Genomic DNA, 26,924 nt, shown 5'->3' on the forward strand with positions numbered 1-26,924 from the left:
GAGGCCAGCAGATGGACCAGAGATCTTTTCTGAACATGCCTCAGCTCACAACAGGTCCTCACAAGCAGCCCACACCACACTCCCACAGCCAGCCTCTGTTTCAAGGAAACAGACAGTCAGCAAAGCCCAAGCACAGGATGTGGAGGGGGAAATTCAAGCCCACATGAGCACAGATGCTTGAGCCACTGGGGACAGTGTAACAGCAAGGGTTGAGCAGCTTAGGCTCTGTAACACTCATCCTGCTGCTGGTAACAGCTCACTCTTAGAGAGCTGAGACTCTGAGGGTGCTCCTAGCCTGATTAAGGGCAGCAGAAGGTTTCAGATTTGGCTTTGCTGCCCACCAAAGTTTTGAAGCTATTCCCACCCAATTCTTACCTGCACCCTTCATTCCCCCCTGCTTGAGCTCCACTAGTTGAACCAGTGAGCCCATTCATGCAGCTGATCCATCTGAAATGAACCTGGCATGCCCCACACCACCCAAAATATGGTTTTTTAGCCAGATCTTTTAGTGCCACTTCTTGGCTCGCCATGCAGTCACAAGGGCACTGGGGATGAAGTATGCAATGCAGTAGAATTGTGTTCGCCACCAGGGCAGTACCTCACAATCCTTTCTCAGTTTATGATGTTGTTCCCATTGTTTCCTACAACCACACTGTCATTCAATAAATCTGTGCCCCCTCACTGCCTCTGTAGGACACAAAGGAACACAAACCTGCTTTCCCTAAAGAGCCCACGAAAACTAAGGTAGAAAAAATTGGAAGAAATATCTCAATCCCTGTCCACAACACATATTTGAGCTGGGCTCTATTAGCCAGACTCACTGTAACTCTTTGGCCACCTGCTTGCCTTCCTTCAGTGACCACACGCCTCGTTTTGCAAACAGCCCCCCACACACACACTTTGCAATGCCACCTCCAGTTCTCACAGCAGCCTCCCTGATTTGATTTTATCACTGGCAGTTTGCTCCCTGATTAGCCCTCCTGCTGCAGCCCCCAGCAGTCCCTCTGCAGAGCTGTGGGTGGTGAGCAGCACCCCAGCCTCATCTCCACTAGGATGCCAGCGTGCTCCACAGCCATCCCCACCCAGCCTGGGAGGACAGGGCTCAAGCATAAGGGACAATGCCACCAGGGTGACAGCCACACTCAGCTTCCCAGGGGAGATTTGCTTCTTCCCTTCCAGTCAACCTAAAATTGATTTTTGACCCCTGAGATGTCCATCTACCTGAAAGATCAGGATGTCCACCCCTTGGCTTCTTCCACACAACTTTGCCAGGAGAGCTGCAAAGACTGCAGTCCCTGTGTGTAGCTCTCTACCAAAGTCCCCTTCCAGACTGTTCCACCTATGTGGAATAATTTGTGAAAGCCTCTCCTGACACCATGTAATCAAGCAGTGATATGTAAGAGGGAGCTCTCATTCCTCGCTCCTGTGTCATGACAGGTGACAAATTAGGAAAAATTACAACCCAGCACAGATTCAAATGAGAAAATTGCACCCTGTCTTTCCAGGACCCTCATCACTGCAAACACAGGAGTGCTGCCTCCCCTCCCAGCCTCAGCCTGGAACAGCAGAAGGGAGGTGGGTCTGTAAACACCATCACCAGGCATTGAGGCAGAAATACCTGCCACAAGATAAAAGCTGGACACGAAGCTTGTGCATGCCAAAAGCACATGGCACAGTCACCCCAGCTGTGTAGCAGAGGGAGGAGAAGGCAGCAGCCCAAATTCTCCTGCCACTCTGTGGCTGTGTCCTCTGTCGTGCCCACCCTGCTGAGGTACAAGGGTGTGGTGGTGTGTGAACCCTCTCACCGTGCGACCCCAGCAGTGAAGGAATGCACAAATCTAGAGATATTAACGTTGTGCACAAATTCAGAACAGATGTTCCAGCAAGAACCCGAAAAAAAGTACATAATTAAGAAATGGATAGAGGAATCTTGTTCCTTTTTACTCTGGGATTTTTTTTTTCCCTGGAAAGTGCTCTCATGAGCCTGAAGGCCACGCCAGTGGCTTCCTGCAATGTCTCGTCATGGGACGGGTGAAAGAGCCCCTTTTGGGATGAGTTATTCAAATCCTGGACTCTTTTATTTGACATCTGCTGCAAGAGAAGCCAATGCAAGGAAAGGAAGAGATCTTCTGTTTCACCATCTTGCAATAATTCAGGACAATTGAAGGGACAAAAACCAGAAAACAGCCCCAAAACCCGAAGGAGTGGGGGAAGAGAGAACAACTCACAAGAAGAAAAAGAATCAGCCATTCCTGAACATAGAGCAGTGATGCAGCCAAACCAAACAGTAATGATTCATGGACCTGTCTTCACCCTTCGTTTTTCCTATAATGAGCAAAGAAACCACAGAAATGTGGAGCCTCTCCACTCCCAAGGAATGGGAAGGATGATCTATGAGACTCCACTGCCCTTTGAGGGGTTTCATCTTGGTCCAGCTCCTGTGTGCTCAGCCCAGTCCAGCCCCACCACCAGCCTGCTCACCCATCTCACCTCATTTCAATTCAGCCATTCAACCAATCCTTGCTGGGCTAGGTCTGCTTTCCCCCTGCACTAGGAGGTGGAAGCAGGTACAACAGCCAGGTCTCTGCTCCTGCATTTGGTGGGGCCAGCTGGACAACAAACACATCCTGTCCCCAGCCAGCTCTGCTCACAGCTTAGCCTGGTGCCACTGAAGCCAGCAGGAGCCATCTCCTCTCCAGGCTTGAGCAGTGCTGGACTGGGAGCAGACACACTCCCATTTGGGAGTCCCAGCTGTGCAGAGACAGGCAGCACCCTCCACCCCAAAGCCAGAGACACAGTGGGGACCCCAGAAAGGGACAGGACTGAAGACCACAGCTCAGCTGTCTTCTGAACATCACAGAGATCCTGAAAACTATGGATGGACTTGTTCTGTGCAAATAGCTGCAGGAGCTCACAACACTTCTTCCCCCATCCCAAAGGTCCGGGAGCCCTTGTGCTTCCTGCCTGCAGCTCAGCCAGGGAATAGCTTGCATTCTCACTTCCTGAGCTGCACCACACAGAGCCCCTGGGTCTGGCTGAACAGCTTTGAAAAGGTGGCAGAGCACACCCAGAAAAGCAGGGTGATGTCAGTCTTTCCATAACAATTGACAGTGCAGAGCAACTTCACCCTCACCTTCTCGACCTCGGCACAGCCTTGCATTTCCATATGAGCTCCCCAAGTCACCCTGGTGGCCACATACAGCCCAGGGCTTTCAGGAGAGCAGTGTCTCCAAAGGCTCTGGAGTTTGCCTTCCTCATTTCACCACTGTGTGGTGGCAGGGGCTGTCTACCACATCCCCACACTGTAGCCTGCAGAGGAAGGATGAGTCAGATGTCTCTGGTTCCATCTCACTCTCGATTTGCTTTGAGAGTTGAGCAGCTCAGAGCTTTTTTGAAGCCATGAGTTGCTTGTCTTTTTCTCTCCAAAATATTGGCAGCCCTCCAGGGCTTACCAGCAGGTGAGCAGCTCAGAGCTGAGTCAAATTCCGAGTATGTCTATCCCAAGATAGACATTCAATCCAGGATCAGAAAGGTCCATCTCCCAACACAGTTTAATCCCAAGGGTGTCACCTGGAGCCCATCAAACCCCATGAGGAGCAATCACAGCAATGGGGCAGCAGACAGCTCCTCCCCACAGATACGTGTCAGAATATGACTGTTATCTGAGTGTGTTACCAAGGCAGGTTTACTTTCAGCTCTCTCCTTGCTTCAAATATCTGCTGCAGTCTCCACATGGCAGCAGAGAGCTGGCCTTGCTACCCGTTCATTCAGCAGTCTGGGCCAGACATTGCCTGGGTCTCAGGAGGACAGGTCCTGCCAACTGGCTAACCAGTCCTCTCTGCTCAAAGCAGCACTCCAGTCACTGCAGCCCTTCAGGGATGTGAAAAAAATTCAATCAGATCCAGCAGCTCAATAACACTTTGCCTTGGACTTCAGCAGATGAGCGGCAGGGACCGGAGGGAGCAGTAAGAGATGCAGGAGAGATGAAATGGAGTATTCCTCCTGGTTATATTTCATTTTCATGCTGTCTCTGCAGCTTCTCATTCAAGTCAGGGAGCAAAGAGACAAATCGCTGAAGACAAGCCACTTTACAAGGGTTTCTATTCCCATTTTGTGGCCTCTGGGGATTATTCTTGAGCTGCCCCCAAGCCTCCTGGAGAATGGCTTGACGTTTGCAAAGGTTGCTCACCTCCTCTGAGTGGAAATGCAACTGTTTGTTCAGCTTCTCAGGGGGCTGGTTATCTTGTTAGATTTGTAAGAGCATTTAACAGGTTGCTTAGCTGCATGCCCTTGAAATATCTAAGGCAGCATTTTTCAAAAGTACCATCAGCACCACGCCGGGCTCAAGCTAATTATCCCCATTTCCCAGCAGGACAATTGGCTCAGGCCAGCATACAGTGCTGACCCAGCCACAGGACTGCCTCCACAGGCCCATCTGTGCCTGCCTCTCTCAAAGCCTGGGCAGGCACCAGCTGGCCATTCCTGCCTCCCTCCCATCCTCAGCTCCTCTCTGCCCAGATGTGGGGTAGCAAGACAACCACTGTGGAGATGGATGCCTGTCCACACCAGGACTTCATGTCTCCTGGTGTGGAGGCCCTAACCCCAGGCACAGCCCTACAACATCCCAGGTTTTCAAAGGTGTTCTTGACGTCTCCAAGCCATTTCCTCTGCCTAGGATGGCAGTGAAGTGGCATGTCAGAGTCCCTCACGACCACAAGGCAGCTCAAACTCCCCTGTCTGGAAAGTCCCATCCCACAGGTTTCCCTTGGGCCATCACAAGTTTTCCTTCCCCTCTTTCCCCCATGTGCCCATCTTGGTGCTATCTCTTTAATATCATCCATTCTTACTCCTCATTATGCTGATTTTTTGTCTGCCTTGTTTGCCTTGTACCTGTTATGTATCCTGCCAGGCCTCCTAATCCCTGCTGAGCCCCCTGTCCCCTAACACCCAACCTGCTGCTGGTCAAACAGACCAGAGGATGGCAGAGCAGTCCTGTCAAGTTGGGCATGATAGCCCAAGAGCACAGCAAGGTGGAGGGGCCATTGCCAAGCTGGGCTCTGTGCCTTCCCTCCCCACAGGGTCAAGGCCAGCAGGCAGCTCTGGCAGGGCCCTCACAGCAGCTGTGGAGCAGGAGAATCCAGGAGACATTACAACCATGTGGGACAGAGGCAGTCAGCCCCGGAGCAATTAATGTCCTCGGTGCAAGACACATGCCATTGCACCCTTGTTAGCAAGATCCAGCTCACTGCACCTCCTGTGCAATTCATAATCACTTAACAAAGCCACTGGTGCCAAATTAGCCAAACATCAGTGAGCAGGGAATGGTCGTCACATTCATCCTGTTAACTGGTCTTTAATTGTCTCATTGTGCCTCACATGTACTAATTGCTAACTGTTTCCTATAGCCCACCAGTACCATTTAAGCTTTAGGAAGGATCAAGGCAGCAGATGTGTTTCTCCAGTGCTTTCCATGCTTCTGTAGCCCTTGGAGTTTCAGCTGCAGCATCAAGGACTGGCCTTCCCCGTTTTTGCTAATGGCACTAGATGTTCAGGGAGGAGTTTACAGCTGTCTAGCTCCATCAGGGAATTAGGAGAAGGTATCAGCATCCCTTTGGACAACAGAGGAGCCTGATGCAAGGCCAGACTCTGGGAGCTGGTGGAAGAGCTAAGGGACTCCAGGCTACAAGCAGCCTCCAAGCAGTCAGTGCAGGCAGCAAGGACCTCTCTTCCCAGTGGATTGCAGGTTACTGTGTTTACAGGGTTACTGTGTTTACCTGTGCACAGCTGCTAATCACAGAATCAGAGAATGGCCTGAACTGGACAGACCTTAAAGACCATCTTGCTCCAATTCCCCATGCCAATGGGCAGGGACACCTTCCACTTAGACCAGGTTGCTCAGAGCTCCATCCAACCTGGCCTTGAACACTGCCAGGGATGGGCCATCCACAGCTTCTCTGGGAAAGCTGTGCCAGTGCCTCAGCACCCTCACAGTAGCCTGGGGCACAGGGCTGGAAATGCATCTCAGGTCTGTTCTGAGTCTGGGAGGGGGTGGAAGGCAAACCCTAGAGATACTTCACATGCTGTGCTAAGCACCAGGGACAAAGCACTGCAAATACTGCTGTTGGCCAGAGATGTGAAATTTGCCTTCAGGACACTCCAAAATGCAGCTTTAGGCAATGCAGCAGGGGCCATGAGAAGGGCAATGCCCCACAGCCTGATTTTTCTGCCCTCCCCACCACCTTGTGGTGCCCATATTGTGTCTGATGACTGATGGACACTCCTGGGCCCTCAAAGTTCAGAAGAATAGTTTCCCCACCTAGGCCAAGAGTGAGGGTCTCTCCAGGGTGTGCAAATGGTGACACACTGGAAGGAAGAAGCTCTGAGGGAAGGCAGAAAGGGAAGGACTCCTGAGAGCATCCTTGAGCACCAAGGATAATTAAGTGGGCTTCCTGCCAGATCCCCCAGATGTCTAATTAATACAGTAAGACTGCTGCTCATCTGGCTGATCCCAGTGCAGAAGGCTCCCCAGCTCAGCCTCAGCTTGCCCTTGTGATGGGATGAAGGAAGAGCTGCTGGGGCTCTTCCTGCTGATCGTTCTCCTCCTGCCTGATCTGGGTATCCAGCTGGGGAACACTGGGATACAAACCTCACCACACAGACCTCAAGGAAGCCACAGCAGAGCCAAACCCAGTCCTTGGGAGACTCCACCCTCACCTGCTCTCTACACTCACTCTGGTTTCCAAAGGAGCCACAAGAACGAACAGCATGCAGGAAACATTGCTGTGAGGCTAACCAATGTTGTCTCGTAGAGAAATCAGGTAAATCCTGTCAGTCATAGTGCAGCTTGGCATGAGAACATCTTACCTCTCTGCTCTGGGTCTGCTGCAAGTGCACACGAGCACAAGCAGTGTCAGGGGAAAATTCCTGGCACAGCATGGCTGGTCATGGGACACTGCCCAGGGCAGGGGAACAGGCTCAATGTTGCAAGATGCAAAGCTGTTAGAGAAGGCAACTTGGCTGCTGCACAAGCAAAGACTGATAGCAAGAAAATTAAAAGGTCCAGTGCACATTTCCTCCAAAGGCACCTAGCAATTTTTGCCACCTGCAGTGCCACTTCCCTTCAAAAGACCACAGCGACCTCACAGATCCAGCTGGGAACAACATCCCTCTTCTGGCAGAGCAGCCATTGCAAGGCTGATTGAGGTGTCTGCTGCACCCTGCTGCAGTGCAGGACCACCAACCCTCACTGCTCTGGGTCCAGAGAGAAAAACAGACCTCTCCTGAGGGAGGAGGGATGGGAGGCAAGAGGAATCACACAATTATTTAGGTCAGGAATGTCCTCCAAGATCAATGAGTGCAAACTTTGATCAATCACCACTAGAGCACAGCACGAGGGCTCGTGTCCACTGGTTTCTCAGACACCTCCAAGGATGGTGACTCCACCACTTCCCTGGCAGTCTGTTCCAATGCTTGACAACCCTTTCCATTAATAAATTAATGAAAAAAGTACCGTTGACAATTTCTAGAAGAACACCTCCAGGCTTCCTTCTTACTGTGGCTTCAGAAGGTCTCTGAAGCCAAATTAAATGTTTCTTGACCATTTCCCTGTGGGATGCTGACATGATATTTTTGTTGCTAGAGAGGATTTTGCATAAGCACTTGATCCCTGTGCCATGAAACTTTTCTCTGTTCTCTGAGCCAACAGTGCCCACAACCCACACATAAGGTGCCCACACATGTATGTATTACATGTATCATATACATGTATGGATGGCAAAATCCCTCTAGTCAGTGTTTCCTTGAGAAAATGGGATTACATTGCCATGAGGACACTCATGAAAAAGAATCAAAGCTAGATGAAGAGTCAAAGAGATGAATCCTGTGCAGGAAACATAGGGACTAGATAAAAATAGCCTTTTGGAGGCTCAGCATGGGCACATTTGTCCTTACAGAAAAAGACTTTCGAAAGGCCAGCTGGGTAAAACTGCAGAGCAAGGAAGAAAAGGGGGCAGATTTCACATATTGAAGGCTTGTTCAATTAAGGAATTTCAAAAGAGCACAGCCTCTGGCAGGTTAAATGTAAATACACAATAATACAGCTGGAAAAGAGTATGAAGATCAATTTGCCATTACCATAAAAATGAACAGTCCCTCCTTCAAGGGTGCCTCAGGGTCCTTGTTTCATGAGTAGCAGAGTCTGCAGGTCCATGAGCTCACAGAACCTCTGTTTCATGAGCAGCAGAGCCTGCAGGTCCATGAGCTCACAGAATCACAGAATTCCAGAATGTTGGAAGGTACCACAGAGAGCCACCTGGCCCCACCAACCTGATCATCCCAGAGCACGTGCCACAGGATTGCATCCAGACAGTCATGAGTACTGCCAGTGAGGGGGGCTTCACAGCATCTCTGGAAAATCTGTTCCAGTGTGGGGTCACCTGCCCAGTAAAGAAATTCTTCCTCATATTCAGATGGAACTTCCTGTGCATCAGTTTCTGCCCGTTGCCTCGTGCCCTATTGGGTGAAAACACTAAGCAGAGTCTGGTTCATCCTCTTACAACTTTCAGATACTTGTGTACATTGATGAGGACCCCTCTCAGTCATCTCTCCTCCAGGCTGAACAGGCCCAGCTCCCTCAGCCTTTCCTCATGAGAGACATGCTCCAGTCCCTCAATCATCTTCTGGACCTCTGCTGGATCCACTCCAGCAGCAGCATTCCTCTCCTGTACTAAGAAGCCCAGATCTGAAAACAGCACTCCAGATGCACATCACTAGGGCTGAGTAGAGGGGCAGATTCACCTCCCTAACCTGCTGCAATTCTCTTCCCCAGTGCACCCCAGGACATCACTGGCTCTCCTGGCCACAGGAGCACTGCTGGCTCATGGACAGCTTGTTGTTCAGCAGGAGGCCCAGGTCCTCATCCTTTTGCTTTCCAGATGGTCAGCCCCCATTTCGTGCTGATGCAAGGGTTAATCCTCCCCAAATGCAGGAGATGATCAGTTGAGGACAAGCCCACAGCAGAACAAAGCAGAGCACCTTTACCATTCAAACACACTGCAAGCAGGTTTGGAAGGGTTCCCTGCAAGATTTTTCATGGCTGATTTCTAAACAAACCTGAAGACAAGCAGCAAAATAACCCCTAAAGCAGCTGAGGTGGTGGCAGAAGAGCAGGGAGGTTTTCTCCCAGTTTGAAGTGGACAAACAGGCCAGGATGCATGGCCAGTTTCTCAGCAGAGGGGCACAGCCCCTCAGGCAGGGAGCACAGGCACCTGCACTGCTCAGGCTGTGCATGAATGAATCAGGGAAGGGTGTAGACTTTGAGGTGACATCTTCTGCCAGCACCAGGTGTTTAGGGTAACCTGATTTCTAAAAGCTGCCAAAAGACCTGCCAAAACTGCTTATCAATGAGATGACAAATGAGATAGAGGTTGATTTACACAATGGAAATAAATTGTTTGGGGCACTGCCCAAGCTCAGGAGCTAAGTGCTGCTGCTCAAGAGAGTGGTACCAGCTGTCAAGAAATAATAGCAAAATACCAACATCACCATGTAACAATGTAAATCTGTATTCATGGGAAGTGTACATGCTCCTGCTCTCCCAGATCCCCAAATGGAGACAATCCAAGGTCTGGGAAAGCTTCTGTACCAGGAGAAATTGCTCAAGTGGGACACTGTGTACAGCCAGGGAAAATAATAGCCCTTAAAGGCATGGCGAAAGTGCAGAGGGAATATATACATTCTTCACTGTCTCTTGGTACAAGGAGTGATAGCAACTGAGCTTGCCATGCTCCAGCAACCCCAGAGCTTGTGGTAGGCTGAAATATTATTTGGGAGAGGGAGCAGGTTTTACTGGGCATGTGCTGGGCATGTGCTACTGGAGGAGCCCAGGCAGTTTCTTTGTCTTCCCTCCCAGATGGATCTGTGGTCCAGCTTGGCTCCGATGTGATCAAAATGGGCCACCCTTTAACAGTGCCCCTCCTTCTTTGCAAAAATAAGTGTACCCTGGAGGCCAGTGCAGGAGGACCAGTGTACTCCAGCAGTCACCCCCCTGCCTTCAAAGGGAAGGGATACCTGATTTTCCCAGAGCTCATGGTCCTTCTGCTTGCCCTGGGGCAGACAGAGTGATAATGTACTGAAAACCCAGAATCCATGGCCTTCTCTTCAGGGATTTTACTCCACACGTCCCATGGGCATTCAAGAGGCTGCACAAACACCTCCCTGGCTCCATCCCAGTCAAACTGAGTGTCCCCCCACTGCCCTGTCCCAGCATCATCCTCTACATCACTCAACACGCTGTAGCTGAAACTTGCTGCAGGCACCTGGCAAGTGCCCCATTTTTCCATCCCTGTGAGGGAGGCAAGGCTTTGGATTTTGGAGGTAATGAGCTCATGGTGACAAGCTGAAGCAAGATTTCTGGCTGGTGTAGCTAGCCCAAACACTGCATTAAAATGAATCCACTCTCAGTTCCAGTGCTGGGCAGCTCACAGCAGGATGGTTGGTCATGCCTGTGAAGGAACTTGTGCCAGTTTTGCCTGGACAGTAATGCCTGGATCAAAGGAGCTTGTGAAAGAAATTAAAAGCAGTGTAGATAGGTTCTCTGTGCCTGCCTGTTATAAATACACACCAAAAATGTTAGCTGTTAGGCTTAAATTCCACCTTCTAAATGGGCTATTATTTCAGCACAGCCAAGCAGTCAGACTAGATTCTTGCTTTTGTGTTTTCATGATTAAAGACAATCTGGTGTCTTAGATGCTTCTGATGCAGTCCAGAGCTCTTTTCTGTACCTAACCAGCCACAGTCCCCCTACCTCAGCCCCAGTGTGGAGCAGTGAGAGTCTTCAGCTATTGATCAGGGAGTCCATAACCTTTCCTGAAAAGTGGCCACCGTCCTCAGAGAGCAGCTGGGGCTTTGTCAGGACATCTGTGGTGCTGGAGGTGTGGAGACCATTCTGCAGTGTGGCCAGGAATAGTGCTCATGCATTTTCCAGCCCAGCACATCTCTCTCAAATTGGGGTTCCTCTCTTTCAGATTAGGTGCTTAAAATTGGTAGAAATGCAGCAGACAATCCTCGAAGCTCTTCTCAAAGAAACAGGATGATCATGAAGTTTACTCTCTTAGGCCCAGGAAGAGGCATTTCTGGGGTGGACCCCACTTTCTTCTCATGGAGAGAGCCCTGAGGAGACAGGACTGAGAAACTGCCTCCACCAGGCATCTGTCCATGTGCTGCAGCTGCTGGCCTTGCTGTGCCCCATTGCCAGTCTGATGATGAGGATGATGATGGTGAGGTGCATTGCTCAGCTCCTTCCTGAGTCTCAGCTCAAATACCCTGCAAGCAGATGTCACTAATATCTGTAGAGAATCACCTGCACTGGGGAAAGCAATGACAAATTCAGCCCTGAGGATCCAACCTTGCACATGACTTGAGCTCCAGCTTTCTCATCTTCTCTACCAGGAGCTAAATCCAGCTGTGACACAGACCAGAGATGCAGCTGGCAGGATCAGACCCTGACAGCAGCCACATCCATGCAGGGTGTGCAGGAGGTTTCATCTGAACACAAGCCCCTGGCTCTGTGCTTCAAGGTCATTGGCAGGGCAAATAGTTACTCACCACATCTTTTGGAGTAGAAATGTTAAAAAGGGTCAAGACAGGTGACAACAGCCCAAATGTTGCAGGAAAACATCTCACAAACCAGTTCCTGCACACAAGGTGCTGCAGCAGGCTGGTCTGCACCTGCCAGCACTGACAGAAAGGTTAAGGTTGAGCAGGGCTCCAGGATCCTGCTGGGAAATGGTTTTCCCCAGGAAATTGTTGAGATGAGCTGCAGCAGCTCACCCTGGGTCTCTCCGAGTGGCAGCCATGGACAATGCTAGAAAAGCACCACCGGAAGAAAAGTCGAGCCAAAGGCACGTGGAGAGGCTACAGAAAAACTAAACCTGCCTTGTTTTGAGGTAGACAAAACAGCAATCAGGAAGGAGAAATATTCCAGAGCCATTCCAAAGCAGGCAGGCTGTAAATGCATCTGTTACTAATGTCATCAATAGCAAGGTGCCACAAAGAGGGGAAAGCCCCTTTCCCAAAATTTCCAGGGGTCAGGCACTGCAAAGAAGTACCTCTCCCCACTGGAGGGATTGCTGTTCACTTCAGATACACAGTGCTGGAAGCAAGAGCAGGATCCAGCCCTGCAGCCCATTTAATATCAAAAAGAAACATCTGCTCCTTTGATTTAAAAAAAAAAAAAAAAAAAAAAAAAAGAAAAAAAGAAAAAAAAAAGCCAACCAAAAAAAACCCGCAAACCAACAAAAAAAGAAACAAGCCTCAGATAACAGCCTGAGTGGCTTCTTGAATATTTGGATTTCTTTCCCCTTTTTACAAATGGTAATTTCAGCGTGATGAAAGGAGAATAACGTGACACAGTGACAACACAAGCTGTCTGCACAGAGGGAAAACAGCTGATGCCCAGAAATGAGAGGTGCTGCTCCAAGCCTTTCCCACCAACTGATACCACACCATTGCCATGGGCCTCAGTTTCCCCCTGTGAAAAAGGATTTTCGTTTCTGAAAAAACAGGATCAGACAAGGAGGTAGTTTGGCAGCTACTTTTTAATGTCCCTGCAGCTCTCAGAGGACATTTCACAAGGCAAAGCCTCCTTCTTGGCACTTTCTTAGCTTCAGGAAAAGCCTCCAGCCTCACCCCTTGGCAGGGATATTTCTCCTTTATCCTGCCCTTCAAGTCAGGCAGACGATTTTGGCAGAGATTCTGATCCTTAGGAGTAAGAGTGCAGCCCACCAATTCATTTTGACCACACCAATGTGCAGGGATTGGCAGCAGCCCTCCATCCCCACGTCCCTGTCCTGCTCCCACGAGACACCCACCCTCTGCTACCAAAGCTGAACATCAGAAACACTGCAGCTTGTTTTCATGTCCTTGGGCTGGTTTGTTTTTCCATTGGATATTTTTATTCTTGCCCTGATCCCAGTCATACTGGGGATTTAAAGTTTCAGCCAAAGCAATAAGAAGTAAAGAGCAAAGAATGTGAATTGAGATCCAGAGCATTTCAATAAATTAAAAGGAAAAAAAATTAAAGGATAAAAAAAAAAAAAAAAAGACATAGCCCAGCACAGAGGAAGCAAAGCAATCAGAGCAAAAGCTGTCAGCTTTGCCAGTTCCCCTTTGTTCACAGATCAAATTCACTGCCTCTCTCGTCCAAAACTAACAACTCCTAAGTCTCCCTCACGCTCCCTGGGGAAGTGTTTTCTATATTGGAAACAAATCTATTTTGACACTCCTGATGCTGTTTTACCCAAATTGCCCTCTGTCAAGCTGCTTCTCTCATTTCCCATTTGCACCACACCACGCTCCTGGTTCAAGCCCAGTGCCAGGCAGTGCTGGCATCAATCTGGGCTTGCACTGACCTGGACACAGGTTACTCCAAGGTACCCTACCACCAGGTCCCTCTCCTGCCCACCTCTCTGCCTTGGGGAAATATGGCCCAAGCCAGAGCTTATTTGGCAACTGAGTCCTGGACTGTGCACAGGGAAGGGTCTTGGTGCTGAATTCCAGCCAGCAACATCTGCTCAAATGTCCTTTCCCTGCAGCACCCCAAGACTCAGGAAAACCTGACTCTTCCTTGATGGGGTTTGGTCGCCAGACAAGGGAAAGAAATTAAAAGGTTTTGCAAGCAAAAGGATGGAAGAAGTCCTGAAAATTCATGTTGGCTGCAAACACCCTCGGGGCAACTTCACAATTAACAATTAAGTATCTGACTAATTCTTACAGCAGCCTTCCAGGCAGGAATTTCAGACGGTCCTGCCCTATCTGTGCACCTGAAAGGGATGATCTCCAGCCTGGGAAGAAAGCCTTAAAGCATCCCTGCTGCAGTGACCTCCCTGTGCCAAGACAAGAGGTTTGCAGGTCATCAGTAGGAATGGTCATGTAGGATTGTCTTCTGCATGCCGTTAAGGGACTTAAGAGATGTTCCTCATGTACTTGAGGTGTCAGTGGTACTGAATTATGCATGCTCTGGGGGCTCAGGTAGGATCATGCCTAGCTAGGCTGTAAGAACAGAGCAAGATAAAGCTTGGCAGATTTTCCTGGCCCAGCTGAGGACACAACAGCAAGAACCCTTGTGATGGAGGCTCTCATCACCACCAGACACTGACCAACCTACCTGTCCAGCCAACTGATTTCCCCACACAACATTTATCCTGTGCTAACCCACATAAATTAATTTGTTTGCTGCTGTTCACCTGTAACACTCTGAGTTGCTGTGCAATTTTTGATACACACACCTACAAAGCTTTTTTCCTGCACACAGCCCCCCCTCCAGATGGGTGTCTTTTACAGATGTTGAACCTCATCCCCCAGAAAATTAGGATTCTTCTGACTTGTTGCAGACCCAGCCTTGCAAACCCACTGCCCAGCCTGGTCTTCACTGTGTCCCAAAGCTATGGGGTTTTGACCTGCCCCCCTGCCCCAGGCACATTTTGCATCTGATCTGGTTTCACCAGTGTCCTGCAAGGGTGTGGATCACCCCCACCACCTCCTACAGTCTTTCGTGGAGATCTGCTCAGCGCCAGTAAGGCTGAGGCAGAGACTGTAATGAGGAGAAAATTAAATCATGAAACACTAATAATTATCAGCATCCCAATTAGCTGACAGTGATGGCAGCCAGCCACCAAGAGCTGGGGGAGGAGGGCCAGCATCCCTGCAGCTTCTGTGCCTCAGTGGCCACGGAGCTCAACTTCACCCTGCACAGACCCACCCCTCTCTGAGGGCAGCCGTGGGACACACATGAGGACGAGTTTCTCTCCTTTCCCTGGCTTTGAAGACAGCATTTCCCAGCTGCAATTGCTGGACTGGAGTCATGGAGACCTGAGATGCCTTGTCTGCTTGAGAGCTGTACTCTCCTGGTGAGTTGCTAAGAGCTAAGGGATAAGAAGGAAGCAGAGAAGCCAGTTTAATATCATTTTCCTTGTTATTATCTCTCAGCTTTTCCCCAGCAATTTGCTCAAACTTGTGTAAAACTCCTCGCCAAACAAGCCTCTGCCCAAATAGACCTTCATGTCTGCAGGACTCTATTTATAACCGAGATCCCATTTAGCAGATAAGCCAAGGGAATTCAAGCAGGATTTAAGCTAAGCAGTTATCTGTGACCAGCGGCCACAGCGTGCATAGCGTCAGATTTACTGGGGATGTGGAAGGTGGAGGGACAGGAGAGCAAACAGCCTCAGGAGCAGCCAGCCAGAACCCCGAGGGATGTAATCACTGCTGGCACGGGCACTGCTCACAGAGAGTTTGTGAGCAGCCAAAGCACAGCGAGCAAACCCCCTTCCCTGGGATCTGGAGAGCCTCCTGCACACCCCAGCATCCTGCAGGTACCAGCACCAATGCTCCTCTCCTCCCCCAGCTTCACACCACCTTCCCAGGCATGTACTGCTGGCAAGGGTTTCACTTGTCTTCCCAGATAGATATTACAGCCTAAGATGATGCACTTAACAGGGTTGTGAAATCTGCCATAAAGTTTACTGCCCTACATCAATATAATGCCCTGCAAAGTTAATACGGAGGTACCTATTTTATAACAAGGACAAATAAAAACATATCCCATTAGCCCACGGCATTAGGAGCTGCATTTCTGATGGCCAAATGCTGCAATGAAATGGGTGGAGAATATTAATATGAGTATTATGAAGCTATGCACATGTACATACACACACACATATATATATACCTATATAAAAATGAGAAACTATTGAATTTGCTCAGATGTTCTGTAGTGTTTGGAGGGCTTCATTTCTACGGTGCAGGAGAGATTGGCTGCAGATCCAAAGACATTTCTCTGCTATTACACCATGTCAATTTTCCATCATCTCAGAGCCCTTTGTCATAGAAAAAATGGATAAGTTTAAATCGATCCAAGATCAGAGTTAAACACCTGGACATAAATGTGGCAGAGAGTAAAAAGCAAAGAGGAATCAGTTATTTCCCATGCAAAGCAGTGGCATTGGGATCAGTCATTTAAGCTGGAGAATCTGGGAACACCTCTGGCCTCTCTGGAGAAATAGGTGGCTCCTAGCATTAAAACTCCCTTGGTATCTGTGGGTATTTCCATGCTGAAGGACAGTGAGATGGAGCACTGTGCCTCTAGGCTGTTCTGTACTGACACCCGTGGGGTGCAGCTGAGAGACTGAGCATCCCTGGGATGAAATGGGACTGCAAACCCAGAAGGGCCAAGCTAGACCCAGCCCTTGCAGTCCCAGCCCTGCACCAACACCCGGATAGGCTCCAGCCCAGAAGAACCAATCTGCATGCCCTCAGCTCCCCTCTCCCCCTCCTTTAGACACCCTGGCCAAAGATTTTGACAGGCACATTCCTGATTTCTCCAGTTCCAGCCCCAGCATGTTCCTGTGGTTCAGCTTGGCTGCAGCTCTTGGGAGAAATAGTGAGTTTTTACAGGATCTGTCCCAGTGTCTTCCCCAGAGGACAATAGCTGTCCCAACAGCCACCTGGAAGGGCCTGGGTGACAACCACAGCACTGCTTCTCACCCTCAGAGAGTGGCCAAGAGCACCCCAGCTTCCCAGTCCACCCATGTTTGTGTCCAGGTAAGCCCACAGCATCAGCATCATCCCTGTCCCAGATCATTTCTCTCCCTCCAGACACCATCCCTTCAACCAGAATTGTTATGGATAGTACATTGGTTTGGTCCTATTGTAAAGTGCTGAAAGATGTGAAACAAAAGATAATAAATGCAGTCAGAGAGTGGAAAGACTGTGTCAACTAGACTTGCAGGAGTGATAAGAGGTTTTGCTTGTTTTCCATCCATATGAAAGTCTGCATATGGCACAGTCTGGAGAGCACAAAAAGGGGAACAAGAACTGAACCCTGTCTGTTTCCAGCCTGTCAAATATGAAAAGAAAGTCTCATGATGTGGTGAGCCCCCACTGGAGGTCTAAGAGACAGATAACATCAACCTGCAGCTGAATAAAACATTAAAATCCTCCGATAAAAAAAGGCTGTGAGGAACTGCTTATACAGCACTACCACCTGCTGGGTACCTTGGGAAGGATCCTCAGACACTGCCACCCTTGCAAGGCAAGGTCACCCCAAAAAATATGAGGGACCCCACAAAAGCAGCTGCCTACTTCTTTGGCAGGTATCTCAATGCAAGCAGAGCAGTCTCACACTGGCAGTCTGTGAGCACCAGGAGTTTAAAAGCATGCGTGAAGCCAATCTCTTTTGTCAATGCATGAATCTCAGGCAGAAAAACAGGCAGCTGGTGGAGGATGGGATTAATAAAGAGTTAAAGAAAGGTAAAATAATTAGGGTCTTGCTCATGGGGCATATGGAGAATGGGGCTTGTCAGAGCAGCTTGCTCTAATTTTTCATGGAGATTACGAATTTTAGTGGAGAGAGATAATAGCGTTGCTGTAACGTACTCAGGCTCTTGTAAGCCATTTGATCTGCCCCTGCCTGACACTCTGATTAATAAACCAGAGCGATAGCGAATCGACATGCCACACGAGATGTGCAGGAAAGCAGCAAATGAGGACAGCCAAATGGGATTAAAGAAGGGGAACAACCTCCAAGAGAGCATCTCCTGGGGCATCCCCAACTCCCACCCCTCTCATATGCACCTGGGATGCAGGTAAGGTAACCCTCCTGGGCTTGGAGAGGGCATGGGCTGCACTGACCAAGTGGGCACCTGGTCAGGGGCAGCAGCTCTGCAGAGGATTTGGGTGCTGCTCCGTGGGAGGTCCAGCTCTATCCTTGGGCTGTTGGAGCTGAAAAGCTTTTTTCAGCCCTGGATGCAGGGCAGGATTGTGCCAGCACAGGGCATACTGTGTTTCTCCAGCCCCAGTGAATGTGCATTGCCAGGATCTGGATCTGGGGAATGTGCCAATGGGAGACTCTCCCAGGAAGAGAACTGTGGATCACACCCAGCAGATCTCCATCCCTGCCTCCATCCTTCACAAATCCAAATCCTCCTGCCTCAAAAGCCCTCAAGCATAACTAGAAGTGCTTGTTGCTAATTAGAGGTTTACACTGCGGTCTCACCAGTGGGCTGCCCTCCTCCCTCGGGCAGTAACACAGAGCATGATAAAGGTATGAGAGGTGCTAAAGGGTTGATAGGGAGGAACTGGGGAGTGCTGTGCTGGAGATCTGGGCTGCCCCATCTAACCTCCCCTTCTTTGCTGCCTTGCAGCACTGGACTCCTCTCACCAGCAGCCCCAGAGACCCACCACACCAGAGCTGCCCCCACTACCTTGCTCATTATGCCCCAGGTTCTGGCACCAAATTTGCCACACCACTGCAAGCATCCTCTCCGGATCACTGGAGAAATCCCAAAACCAAGCCTTGTCCCTCTGCAGCTCACATGACCCCTCTCCTCCTGCCCTTTCTTTTGGGAAGGACCAGACACTTTGGGCAGAAATGCTTTTTCATCCAGAAAATGCCAGTTCATCAAAACACTTCCTAAGAAAAGGTCACTTCAAACAAATTTCTCTTTCCAAAAACCTTCTGGGGAAAAAAAAAAAAAAAAAAAGACATACAACATTTTAGCTATCCTGTTTCAACAGCTTTAAATGAAAAATAAATCTTTTCTCCCTCACCCCACCCAGGTGCCAAATGATTTCATTTGGAAATGCAAGATCATTATCTTCCTTCAAAAAAAAAAAAAAAATCAAATACAAAAGGGTGAAATCAAAAGAAAACCTCTGGAAAAAGTTAAAATTAAACACTCCACTGAAGTAAAATGCAGCAAGTGGGAGTTTGGCTGCATTCTGCCAGGTTCCCTGGTATGGCTTTCATCCCAGCTTAGGGCAGGACACGATTCCCAAGCCTTAACAAGAATTCCAGGACAGTGGATCTGGTTCCCATGACCCACGCTAGCACAGGCTTTGCAGGACACAGTGACACAGCCAAACATCTCACAACCCATGAGCTTGGCAGAAGCAGAGACCCCACACCTTGTGACATGTCAGAGCAGCAGAGTTTTGGAGGCAAAAAGGTGGCAATGGGGCTGAGGGACACCAAGGGGCTAGGTGTCTGTGGGATGCAGCACAGCCCCAACACTGGAATGGAAAGCAGGGGTTTCCCTTACAGCCTCCCCACACGTGCTTGAATCCCCCAGCAGCATCCCCAGCCCTCAGCTGTTACAGTTTAGGCTGCATGGGGAGCGGGAATGCCAGCAATCAGGCATCCAGAAGGGAATCCGGTTCAATATTGAAAGAAGAAGGGCTTTGAAAGGAGTACGCTCATTTCCCTGTTTCGTCCTTTGCCAAGAAAACTGGGGGGATGGAGGAAGGGGCGAAGGGGTGGGGGGAAACAGTGGAAAAAATGTCTTGGCTTGGCCCTCTCTGCCTTTTATCTCATGGGCAGCCTGCCGAGACAGGGTCTTCCCCCTGCTGAGCCCGCTGGCAGATCAAATGAAAGGAGAGAAGAGTTATAACCCCCCTGACTGTGGCCCCCTCCCTTCAAGGAAAAGGAGAGGAGGAAAAAGCAAATGGCCCTGTGATGCCAACAGTTCACACCCCAGCTGGACGGCAAACATCATGAAAAGTCAGCTCCTCAGCATCCATGGGGGGCCAGAAGATATTCTCCCCAACCAGCAAAGGGAAGCCCAGAGAGATCCAGATGTGATTGGAAGGTGGACCATGTCCCCACGGAGGGGACAGCACTGCTCTATGGCCTTGAACCAAGGAGGAAGGTCACCAGTGGTCCTGGCAAGCATCTCCCACAAGGTTCCCACTGTGCCTGTTCCTCCATCGTGCCAGACCTTTCAGAGCCAGCTTCAAGCAAATAGCTTAATTAAATGCCTTTATTCCAAGGACTCCCTCTGTGTGTTTGTGTGTTTGTGGATTAGCAGTTAATACAGTAAGAGGCTTTATTGTAACTAAATTGATTTCATCTTGGTTTTTTTTTTCTTCCTTCTGGATGCTTTTGTCCCCTCTTCCCACTCCCCAGAGTGTTCTCCCTCATCACAGGGCTTCCCATGCTGATCCTCACCCTCACTGCCAGGTGGCAATGATAAGGGTATGGTAGTGAGGAGATCACAGCAAGAACCTGTCCATCAAGATCTGAGGGACTGATGACATGGAAGGCATTCTTTTTTCAGGGTGAACATGTAAGTAACAGAGCATTGGCTGTGTTATTCTATAGGGCAAAAGAGACCCCTGCTGTTAATGGGGCGTTTGCCTTGACAGCATGGTGGACACAGGCAGGATAGGAAAAAAACCTCCAGCCATCCCCAATACAAGATCACCATATTTCCCAAGGTAAGTAGGTCACAGATCCCCAGAGGGAAACCTCAATTCCAGCCCCACCTGCAGACCTCTGAGGATTGCTTGGCAGGGTCTGGAAATCCCTTCTCCTTCCCAGTGTAATTCTTCCTTACTTCCCTACATTATAATTAAATCATTAACTGCCTGTACCATGTTGCCCAATGTATGACTGCAACATGCCTGTGTGGAATTAGGATCAAGAATTCCAGACTTTGATAGCCCATTACCCATTATGTCCAGACTACTCCAAAATCTCACAGTGTTCACAGTTTCTAGCTGTGGTTAATTAGAAAATCAGTAAATGCAGTCATTGCTCAGTTTGGGACCTGGATACCCTTCTGGGCTTCCCAGGATGGGCACAGACCTGGGCTCCACTTTCCTTCCTTTTTTTACCTCTTCCTCTTCCTTCTTTGCAGCCTGTCTGCTCCTTCCTGCTTTTTCCTCCTCCTCATTTTCCTCCTTCTCCCCTGTTCTCCCCTTTCCTTCCCTCCTTCTGGCCCCATGTTCCCTGTCCCTGCACAGGCCAGCAGAGCTGTCTTCTTCCCTTCCCCTCCCTGGGAAGCAGGAGCTGAAGCCTAATTAAACTTGGCTGTGAGGAATGTGAATCAAAAGTCTGTTAAAAAAGAAAAGAAAAGAGGGTACCTGTGGGATTACATGAGCCAGAAAAATGCAAAGCCGGCTTCCAGCCGCCTATAAAATAGATGCCATCTCCTTTCCCATTGGCAGGGTTTGGCTGCACACAAAAGGCTAAGAAGAAGATTTTTATGGGAGTTATTTATAGCCTGAATGAATAGTGGTGTGTCTGCCAGAGTGTTTCTGCCTCTCAGCATGAGCCCAGGGTGCCAGCCTCACTGGGTAATACCACACTGGCTTTGGCACGGCACCTGTACACAGGAGACCCAGCCAAACCTCCCTGCAGGGACAGAGGTGACATCAAAAGAGGATAAATCAGGACAAGAAAGGATGGGAAGGAGCAGCTGAGGGCAGATGCTGCTTGCCCCCAGCAGCTGCACCTTGGCCAATGTTACATGCACCTGCCTGGTGACAAGCAATGGGCTGTTCCAGCCCACAGGCCACTACTCCAGGTGGATATCCCTGGGACATCCATTGTTCCCCCCTCTCTAACCTCTTCACTCCTAGCCTGGCTGCTTTTCCTCTTCCCTGGTTTGATGGAGATATCTGAGAAACCTTCCCCCCCATTTGCACCAGGAGCTGGCTCAAAGATTCATCTCTTTGTGAACGAGATCAGTTTAAAATCATCCCCAAACTCCATGAAAAGCTCTAAAGTTGGCAGTTCAAGAAGTACATTCATTAAATAAAGAGGGGGAGAAAAAGAACAGGCAGAGAGGAGGGGGAAGAAAAAAAAAGATTACCTTGCTGAATTAATCAGGCTTCACTGTAATGTTCAGCCTCAGATTTTATTTCCTGTAATAAGCCCATTAATACGGGTGTCTATAGCAGGGGGCTTTTAGCAGCAGGCACCATTAGTGTAACGAGGAAGGGCTAATAGAGTTTTATTGGAATTTTTACTCCGACATCACAGCCTTTTAAAACAGCTGTCTCAATAGGCATTATTATTCTGATTAACATTTAGACAGCACAAATCATAGTGATGCCCTTGGTGTCCCACAGGTTTTATCATAATCATTCCAAGATCCTGATGTGTCGGCTAGTCCTTTCCAGGGCAGAGGGAATTTTAGACCCCAGCAGAGGCTGGGGGTCATTCCTTTTCTCCTGTGCCAATGGATCTGCTACTTCTGAGGTGACCTGACAGGCTGTGATGGAGCAGGGTCCTGCTGTTACTGAAGCATATTGGAAGCAGCTGGAACCAGACAGATGCTTTTTGAGCATCTCTGATCCCAAGAGGAATTTGAAAGCAGGATGGGAAGGGTTAAAAAGCAAGCTGGCATCCTGGGGACCCATCCTGGCTTCGCTCTCACTCTGCTTCTTGCCTGTGTTAGAATTAAAAATTCGATTTTAAAAATTAAATTAAAACTAGATAATTTTATTGTCTGAATTAAATATTAAGCCTGCAGTTTGGGTGTGCTAACCCAGGGGTTTGTTGCACAGCATTGTTTTGGGGCAGCAGCCAGTCCCAGGGCTGGGAAACATTTTTCCTCATATCTTCAAGACCTGTGCCAGAGGGGATGGAGCCACCCAAGCCAGAGTAACTGCGAGGGTGTCACACTGAGGAAGTCTCAAGGATCCTGTAAAAGCCCAGAGGCATCTGCAGGGCTAATCAGCCAATGGGGTCTGGCCTCTGTGTCATTGATCCTGTTTGAGTTGTGGGGAAACTGAGGCACAAGAGGGGGGCAGTGCCTTTTCCACAGGGACAGCACAGGCAGCCCAGGACTCCTGCCTCCCTGCCCAAGCACTAAGCCATGAGGGAGTGGAGAAGTCGCCCTGATATAGAGATATATGTGGGCAAAATAAGTGAGGGATTAAACAGTAAAAGCAAACAGGCTGCAGATGGACTTTTGGCTTTTATTTATCAAGTTTTGTTTCATGAGGGCAATTTATGAGGGTATTTTGGTGTGGTAGAGCCTGTCACTGTGCATGGGGAGCAGCAGCTGGTTCAGCCATAGCCTGTGGGGCTCAAGCTACCTTAGGTACATTGAAGCAGGTGGTTTGGCTTGGAGCTGGGCAAGGGAGCCTCAGGGGCACCAAGGAGGCTGGAGATCTACTAATTACTCACTTATTAGCATCTAATTAGTATCTCTCCACTTCCTCCTCTCTCCCAAGGGCTCTGCTTCTGGCAGGCATCACCTCATGCCCAGGCATACCTCAGGGGATGATTTTCCACCTCAGATCCATCCTGGCATTGCAATATCTTGCTGCTCCTGGGGCTTTGCAGCAGACTTCTCAGCATTACTCATGATAATTAGCAAAAATGTAGAGATTTCTTCTCTGGAACACCAGGATGAAGGGGGATCCTCCCCACGGGGCAGGCACAGATGTCTGTGAGCTTTCACAGCTGGCTCCAGCAGCAGGGGTGTGCCAGGCACAGCCAGGGTGCCCAATCTCAGCCACGCCAGACCCTGGGTGCTGCAAGGGCTCCACCCTTCTCCCACTGCTGGTGGATAACTCCCTCTGGCAGTCAAAGATCACCTTCCCTTCGGCTGCCTCTATCCCAGACCCTGCTCTCTCACCCACACCTGCTCCCCTCCATCCCCAGAGAGTTTTGTTTGGGTTGAATCCAGCCAGAATCTGGATGCTCCTGTTGTTTCTCTTGCTCTAAACAGAGGCCACTGACTCTGGGATGAGGTCCCAGGACGGGAAAGGCTCAAAACACATGCAATGACAGGTCCCCACTGCCAAGAGCTGAAGCCCCAAGGTGCCTCCCCAACACCAGACATGCAGGAAATCTGGGGGGCCAGTGCTTATTGACCACATGGATGTTGTAATGCAACAGTGTTTAATTACTTGTATTAGTTTAATTACCAGTATTTAATTATCAGATGATTAACCAACTAAATTCCACCCCTGGGGCTGCTATCCTGAAGTCCATGCAGAGGTTGCTAGGCAGCATCCACGCATCCCATTGTGTCCACCTGGGACCAGCAGCCATTCCACAACTCATGGTCCCCAAGGGCTCTGAAAATGCCTTGCAGGAAGGACTCAGTGACCATCAGCAGAAGAAAATACACCAGCTGTCTGAAACATGGGCAAAACACCTCCAAAACTGATCCCTGCTTGTCTGAACTCCTGTAAAGGAAGCTGCCAAACCCTGGGAAGATGCACCAGCGTCCCAGAATAAACTGGGTGTTCTTTGCTGCCCCAGCTGCCCTTGCATGGCCAGCTAAGACAAGATCTAAAAGGGGTCTGGGTTTTGATTTGCATTCTCCTGGCACACAAAATGTCCCCACTGCATGGAGCCCATCTGCTTCATGGCACCAGAGTGTTTAGCATCTGCTTAAAATCATTAATTGTTTTCATGGTAAGTGCCTGATTACGTATTTTAAATAGAAATGAGAGGGATTTAGCCTTCTCTCCCTCCCTGTTTCCTACACTCCTCTCCTTCCTTTCCTCCTCCTTTCTTCCATTTCTTCCTTTCATCCTTCCTCTCTTCCTCCTAAAAATGTATTAATTTCTTCCTTATTCCATCACCAAAACCCCTACTCAATCACAGGCTGCAGCAGACAAGGAGAAACTCAACAATAAGGGCAAATCCAATAGTAAAACTGGAATGAAATGACAGCCATTAACCTGGTATCTGGAAGGACAGTAAAACTGCAGCGTGGCAGGAGCCAGCAGGCCTTGACTCATAACTTTTCTTTCTGATTAAAACACACCAGTCACAGATTAACTTCCTTTGCTCAGTATTTTATTGTCTCACCTGCACTGGAAGGCTGGAGGAAGAGGAAGAGGGGTGGGCAGGACTGGGGACTCAAGATCTTCAGCTCGTTTGCAGTTCTGCAGCCTTTGGCAGGTGCCAAGGACATGGATACCCACCCAAAAGTGATGGACCTCCCTCTAGCAGCTGCCTTCTACCATGTGCCCACCAGGGCTGCCTCCCATGGCCACAGGAGTCAGTGTCAGAGCTGGGGGTGCTCTGGGCCTCCCAAACATGCAGGGCAGGCACAATGATGGACACAGCCACTGCTGCAACCCGGCTCATTTCAGTAGAGAAAATCTCCAGGAGCTTTGGGGAAGCCACATTCCTTGGCAGACTGATCCATTTCTTTCAGTGGCATCAGAAGCGGGACAGAAATGAAAATAAATTCCTGGCCACACTCCCTCAAGCGTCTCTGCATCCCCCACTTGGTGTATGTACCCCTCACTCCTTGCAGAGCATAGCTTGTACCAGCCCAGTGCAGCAGTATTCTGACCCTTTCCTAATCCCTCACAGATCCATTAATGCACTACAGAGGGTGCAAACACCTCTATGGGACCCCAGTGGATTTTAATTCATTAATTCCATGCTTGAGTTCCTCTCACTCTCTCCACCACCTGCCCTGCTCACCCTTCCACAGCAGCTCAGGGCAGTGATTGCAGAGAACATTTCTGCACTCATTCTGGGAGATGGAGACTCAGGACAAGGATAACCCAGTCACAGAGATACTTTTCCCAGGATTTCCAACAGCTGCCCTGGAGAAATGAAACAGCATCAAGTAACATCCTTATAGGGAACCCCAATGGGCCTCAGTTCCCCTTGGATGCTCCCAGGTCAAGAACAACAGCTGGGTACCCTGCAGGCCCTCCACTCCCTCGTTCCTCATCAGCTAGACTTTTTTAATGTCCCTGCAATAAAGCACTTTTTAATTACAACTGGACTGCAACTACCAAAATATAAAAGACTTTGGGCTTTACAGCACATCAGCAATGGTTCCTATGAATTGCAAAGCCTTTCCATCCCCAGCAGCTCCATTTGCACCACTCTGATGCCTCCCTGTGCCACAGGAAAGGCTCATTGCTCCCTTCCAGCTTTTCACACCCCTGCGCACAAGCTAAAAGTATGAATGCAAGAGGAGGTTGGATCTGTTGTGAGGAAGGGGAGAGCTCAGCACAACCAGGGTCAAGCTCTCACACCTGGGTGTACACCCTCATCTTCCTCATCTAACTGCTGCTTTTACCATTTCAGATTTGTAGGGGGGGAGGGGGTGGGGGGGGGAATGTGTTGATGTGTTTTAATTAAAAAAAAAAAATAAATAAAAATTAGAAAAAGAACTCTCAGGCCATCCCTGAGATTTTTTTTTTAGCAGCAGATAAATTTGAGCAGCTGGTACCTGCAGCACAGGGCACCCTGGCACGGGCACCAGACCTCCCCAGCACGCACTGCCTCCCCTGCCTCCATCCTAAATCACAGCACAACAAACAGGCTGTTCATTAGGCGCTGTTTAATTAAGCAATATGGATCCTGCCTCGATATTTACAATCCCACTCGCCCTGATTTATTGGAGAGAGTCCCGTTTTTAAAGACGGCGACTGTAAAGTTTAATACCGCTTGACTTAACTGCGAGTTCCATTTACGGCCGCGGGCCGAGGCGCGGCTGCCCGGGCTGGGAGCGCCGGGCCATTAAATCAGAGCTAACTGCGCGAGCAGGGAGATGACTAGCTTCGTTACAACCGGTTCAGCGGCTAATTACCCCGAGCTGCATTGCCACACTTAAGGCAATTTGTTGCCGCTTTCCCCGGGCCCTGGAGAATAAGCGCGGAAGTTGGAGTGGAGGCCCTTGCTGCAATGGAAAAAGCTCACGATCGGGATGGCGGCGGAGACCAAACGGACTCTGCTCGTCCCAGGACGGCAGAAATCACTTTTGCGAGAGGCCAGGGTCCCAGCTGGGCAGCCCCGATGCCCTGGTCAGGGATGCTGTGTACGATGACGGCTCCAAGCTCAAGGGTCAGCCACCAGCTGCTCCCCACAGCCCCGGAGTACCTGGGGAGCACTGAGGCCAGGGGACGGCAGTTCGTGGGCTCTGGGGTGTGGCAATCAGGCAGAAAGATGGGATCAGCATGTAGGAGGGCATCCAGCGTCACACAGGCCAGGAGGCTTTTCCATTTGCCCCAGCCCCATGGATACAGATGGAGAGCAATGCATGGATGGGGCACAGGGAATACAGTCCTCCCCACAAACTGTTGTCTTGGTGGTAGAAGCAGAGCATTTCTCTTCTTGCAAGGTATTTCTAGCTCCCAGGAGCACATTCACT

General features: G+C 49.6%; 1 protein-coding gene across 3 annotated transcripts in view; it reads right to left on the reverse strand.

Moving 5' to 3' along the window:
- The window catches only part of GALT (galactose-1-phosphate uridylyltransferase), a 67,941-nt gene that overhangs the window by 35,716 nt on the left and 5,301 nt on the right, over positions 1-26,924 (reverse strand). Inside the window, exon 12 of one of the 3 annotated variants that reach the window (XM_056514068.1) lies at positions 14,900-14,921. The exons of 1 other annotated variant lie outside the window; for it this stretch is intronic. The gene's annotated coding sequence lies outside the window, so the exon portion shown is untranslated. Of the gene's footprint in view, positions 1-14,899; positions 14,922-26,074; positions 26,694-26,924 lie in introns of those variants that run through there. One more of the 3 variants, XM_056514065.1, reaches the window with a different exon arrangement.

Source organism: Oenanthe melanoleuca, chromosome Z (assembly GCF_029582105.1).
Source record: "Oenanthe melanoleuca isolate GR-GAL-2019-014 chromosome Z, OMel1.0, whole genome shotgun sequence".
Classification (NCBI taxonomy): Eukaryota; Metazoa; Chordata; class Aves; order Passeriformes; family Muscicapidae; genus Oenanthe; species Oenanthe melanoleuca.